Genomic DNA, 5,611 nt, shown 5'->3' with positions numbered 1-5,611 from the left:
GGGCGCGTGTCCCGGAGCCCCGCGCATCGGGATCGGTTCCTCCCCGCCCCGGGGCTGTCCGCCAGCACCCAGGATATCAGGTTACATGACTTCTGTAGCAGGGACCTTGCTCAGCACCTCGGTGCCTTGGGCCCAGGGTGGGGCTTTGAAGGGCTTCTGAAGTTTCAAAAGCACCCCAGGAGTGCTAAATACTGTTATTATTACTGACTCTGGGGCCTTGAGGCCTCCTGAATCACGTCTCCCGCGTCCGCCGCGCCCCAGGCCGTGCGAGTTCTCTCCCGCTGACTCTCCTGGGCCTGAGAACGCCCTCACACGGCTCCAGGGCGTATGGCTTTGGGCCATAGGTTGAGCAATCTTAACACTTCATGGAGCTGCTTTCTACTTTCCTCTTTCCTGGTCTGCGGAACTTTTACTTGCATCATTTGGGGATTAATTATGAATTTTGAGGCGATGTCCGTGTGAACTGATATGCTGTCTTTCAAACCTCAATAGTGAGACATGACGTTATTTTTCTCTGGTGGAATTATTAGTGGAACTATTACCTTTTTTTTTTCACGATTTTATTTTTCCTTTTTCTCCCCAAGCCCCCCCCCCCCCCCCGACATAGTTGTGTATTTTTAATTGTGGGTCCTTCTAGTTGTGGCATGTGGGATGCCGCCTCAGCGTAGTTTGATGAGCAGCGCCATGTCCCCACAATCCAACAAAACCCTGGGCTGCCACAGTGGAGCTCGCGAACTTAAGCACTGGGCCACCGGGCTGGCCCCAAACTGTTACTCTTTTGTAGTGTTAATTTTTCATCGCAAAATAATAAACAGTACCAACAAAATAATATGGTATCAATCTTCTGGAAATTAAAGCTAGTTTTAAGGAATCTGAGTAAGATTCAAGACTGCTCGTATCACTACATCTTAGACTCAGCAAACAGTTTATTTTGGGACAAATTGAATAAAAAAGTACTTTGTTCTTCTCTAATTAGAGGGAGATTCTTATGCTATCAAAAGAGATCAAATTCATTCTTTCCACCGTCTTGGAGCCTGTGGAAGCCGCTGGGAATAGGACTTCCAGAACAGTAACTATGTCGGGAGGCTGTGGTCCAGGGCCATTTTTGCTGGCTATAAACCAGGTCTCTGGAACCAGAGGGAGCGCACAGCTCTTTTTAAAATTGAACGTGTTTATGCCTGACTTGAAACTGAATTCTGTTTGGGCAAGAGATGTGCTTATGAGCATAAAGCACAACACAGTGACTCCTGGTGGCAAACCGAGCAAAACCAGAGGAATCTGGGGAAAGGTAACTCATGCCCATGGAAAGAGTGGCGTGGTTCCTGCCAAGCTCAGAAGCAGCCTTCCTGCTGATGCCATTGCACAGAGAATGCATGCGATGCTGTCCCCCTCAAGGATTTAAACTTACTGAAAAGTAAATAAATAGAAACTGTGGGTTTGTTCTCTTGAAAGCACAAAGGATATGAAATTCTGATGTGTTGGAATGTGGAGCTTCGAGGTGAGGGCAGCACGTTAGGGTCCTTCCTCATGACCTGCCCTGTGTGTCTTGTAGGCTGCCTGTCCGGAAGGTCTGTCCACTTGCCCCTTGCTCCACTTCCCCCGTGGGTTACTGATGGCCTGCTCTGCTCTCCCCAAGGGGCCTTTCGTGGAAGTCCCCGGGATCGTTTCTAAGGTGATGATCCTGGCAGAGGTCAGAGCCATTCTTGGATAGAAAACTAATCAGACGAAAATGTGAAGCAGCTTGAGATCAGACAATGAGAGGAGGCATGATTTTTAGGAAGAATCGTTAAAAGAGCTGCCATATGCAAGCTGGAGGCCCAAGAGAGCTGGCAGTGTAGTTCCAGTCGGAGCGCCGGTGAAGGCTGGTGTCCCAGCTGGAAAAGCGGCAGGCGTGGAGAGAGCAACCTGTCCCTCATGTCCCCTTTTGTTCTGCACTGGCCTCAGTGGACCGGATGTTGTCCTCTCACATTGAGGAGACCAACCTGCTTTACCAGTGTAGGGATTCAAATGCTAATCTCACTCAGAAACGCCCTCACAGACACACCCAGAATAACGTTTAGTCGAACATCTGAGCCCCTGTGGCCCAGGCAAGTTGGCACATAAAATTAACCCATCACACTGTGCTGTATTTTTAAGGTTAAAAAAATAAGTAGGTTACAGAAAGTGTATAAGGCAAGCTTTTGTTTGTGTAAAATATATACATAGGCTCCTATAAGACGCAGCCCACAGCTTAGGTCAGAGCCATGACCTGGTGGGTATCGTGACAGAGGAGTGCATGGTGTATACGCACACACACACACACACATATTTTTTTTTAAAATGTTTATTCAGTTCTTATGCCCAATTTTTTTTTTTAATTTTATTTTTTCCTTTTTCTCCCCAAAGCCCCTCGGTACATAGTTGTGATGTGGATTAAGGCTGCCCCAGCTAGAGAAGCCCAAGGTGACCTGGCCTACATGCCAAACTATATGACCCAGTGGACTTTTTTTATGGTATGAATTAGGACCGCCCCAGGGAGAGAAGCCCAGGGCATCCTCACCTACATGCCGATCTATATGGCCAGATTCGTATCTAAAGTTATATGACCGCACCATAACCAGACCCCATCTGCACTGAAATCATTTAATGACTTTTTACATCATCTTTTCTTTTTCCAGTAAAAATGAGTCACGTACCCATGCCTTATAAAATTAGCCCTAACCCTCAACTCAGGGCAGCAGCAGGAGCTCTGACTGCCCGTGGGTCCTGTCCCCACGCACCAGCTCTGCCTGCCCATGGGTCCTGTCCCCATGCCAGCGGGGGCAGCAGCAGGAGCTCTGACTGCCCGTGGGTCTTGTCCCCACACACCAGCTCTGCCTGCCCATGGGTCCTGTCCCCATGCCAGCGGGGGCAGCAGCAGGAGCTCTGACCGCCCGTGGGTCCTGTCCCCACGCACCAGCTCTGCCTGCCCATGGGTCCTGTCCCCATGCCAGCGGGGGCTGCAGAAGCGGCGGCAGCAGAAGCTCTGACTGCCCATGGGTCCTGTCCCCATGCTATTCCATACTATTCTCTAAATAAAAGAGCACTACTGCCAGATCTTGAGAGTCTAAGAAATCTTTCTTTCGACTCCTCAGCTCACCGACCCCGCATCAGTTGTATATTCTTCGGTGTGGGTCCTTCTAGTTGTGGTATGTGGGACGCTGCCTCAGCGTGGTTTGATGAGCAGTGCCACGTCCGCGCCCAGGATTCGAACTGACGAAACACTGGGCCGCCTGCAGCGGAGCGCGCGAACTTAACCACTCGGCCACGGGGCCAGCCCCCCCCCCACACACACATATTTTAAAAGACAAAATTAATGAGATCAATAGTGTCATCCTGATCACTTATGCCGGGTGTGTGTGGAAATGAATACAAATTTCCATGAGGACAACAACAAGAAGCTGTCACCTGTGATTCTCTCTGGGTGGCAGAATGCTGGAGGTCAGGGAGCAGCAGGAAGAGATTTTACTTTTCACTTTATACTCGTCTATGCTGGTTGAACATTTCTGTTTTTGTTTTTGAGGAAGATTGACCCTGAGCTCACATCCGTGCCCATCTTCCTCTACTTTGTATGTGGGACGCCTGCCACAGCGTGGCTTGATGAGCAGCACGTAGATCCACGCCCAGGATCCGAAGCGGCGAACCCCAGGCCGCCGAAGCGGAGGGCGTGAACTTAACCACTATACCACCAGGCTAGCCCCGTTTGAACTTTCTAACTATGATCACATTTCTTAAAAAAACGACAGCTTTCAAATTTGTGTGTGTGTAGTTTTGCTGGCCCCGAGGGTAATGGGCCCCTTTAGTGGGATGGGCTGCAGCAAACCCTACTGGCAGCTTGAGCTGAGACGTCAGAGCCTGGCCAGGGGGGCTCTGCGGTCAGTTTTGGGTGGACACCTTTAACCTAGAGTACTCAAAAAAGTGCCAGTAGAACCCCCTCACACCCATTAGGAAGGCTACTATCAAAATATAGAAAACAGTAAGTATTGGTGAGGATGTGGAGAAATTGGAACCCTTGTGCACTATCAGCGGGAATGTAAAATGGTACAACCGCTATGGAAAACAGTATGGAGGCACCTCAAAAAATTAAAAAATTACTGGATGAGCCAGCAACCCCACTTCAGGGTCTGCACCCCAAAGAATTAAAGGCAGGGTCTCAAAGAGATGTTTGTACACCCATGTTCACAGCAGCAGTATTCACAACAGCTGAAACGTGGAAGCAACCCAAGTGCCCATCACGGATGAATGGATAAGCAAAAGGTGGTATATACATACAATGGAATATTATTGAGCCTTAAAAAGGAAAGAAATTCTGCAATGTTACAACGTGGGTGAACCTTGAGGACGTTATGCTAAATTAAGTAATCCAGTCACAAAAAGGCAAACACTGTATGATCCCACTTATATGATGTACTTGGAGGAGTCAAAATCATAGAGACAGAAAACAGAGTGACAATCCCCAGGGGCTGGGGGGAGGCAAACATGGGAAGTTATTGTTTAATAGCTACAGAGTTTCAGTTTTACAAGATGAAAAGCCTTATGGGGATGGGTGGTGGTGATGGCTGCACGGCAGCATGAATGAGTTTAATACACTGAACCGTACACTTAAAAATGGTTCAGATGGGGCCGGCCCTGGTGGCTGAGTGGTTAAGTTCACGCACTCCGCTTAGGCGGCCCAGGGTTTCGGAGGTTTGGATCCTGGGCGCGGACATGACACTGCTCATCAAGCCATGCTGAGGTGGCGTCCCACATGCCACAACTAGAAGGACCTACAACTAGAATATACAACTATGTACCAGGGGGATTTGGGGAGAAAAAGGAAAAATAAAATCTTAAAAAAAAAAAAAGGTTCAGATGGTAAATTTTATGTTATATATATCTTAACAATAAAAAAAGAAAAAATACAGAGTCAGATATGGCTTTGTCTTAAAAAATGAAAAGGAACAAGTACATTCATTTTAACAACAACAACAACAAAATGCCAGTAGAATGGTTACAGAAAAGGAAATCATTTCATCCTTTCTGGTACCAGAGACAGTGCCTGGAAATGCCTGGGAGGCCAATCCTTGTCTAACATAAAGAGAGACTTATTGAGGAGATCCAAGTAGAATTGTCCCCTGGATGACCCTAATCTCTTTGGCTTACTAGCAATAAGCCACTGGGTACAGGGGTCCCTCTCAGAGATGTCCATGGCTCAGCTTCCCTCCTGGCCCCCGGGAGAGGGACCCCTGGTCAGCTGGCAGAAGATTCATCTCCACCACCAGGCTTCCATCATACCCTCAGTCAGTTTCTCCCGCTTGCTCTCAAATCTCCAAGTCCACAGCAAAAGGGAGAGCCACAGGCTGCTCTTTCTCCCAGAGCACAAGCCAGGCTGTGTCTGGCTGTGCCTGACCTAAGCACATCTTTCTCGAATGACAAGTGGCTTGGGAACCACGCACATTCTCTTGCTCACCCTCCCCTATTCATTGAAGCCCCACTTCGTGAAGCTGTGGAGTTTGCATCAGCCCTTCACTTGACAACAATATAAATAATTCCAGGGCACCAATATCTAATTGACCTTTCTGTGATGATGGAAATGTTCTGTGATATCTATGCT

General features: G+C 48.3%; 1 pseudogene; it reads left to right on the top strand.

Annotated features, from left to right (window-relative positions):
* The first annotated feature begins 450 nt into the window (after positions 1-450).
* Positions 451-5,408, top strand: LOC123285429 (large ribosomal subunit protein eL33 pseudogene; annotated as a pseudogene).
* Positions 5,409-5,611: the final 203 nt, after the last annotated feature.

The sequence above is a fragment of the Equus asinus genome, chromosome 5 (genome assembly GCF_041296235.1).
Source record: "Equus asinus isolate D_3611 breed Donkey chromosome 5, EquAss-T2T_v2, whole genome shotgun sequence".
NCBI classification, from domain to species: domain Eukaryota; kingdom Metazoa; phylum Chordata; class Mammalia; order Perissodactyla; family Equidae; genus Equus; species Equus asinus.
This window is presented reverse-complemented; position numbering and strand designations above follow the sequence as displayed.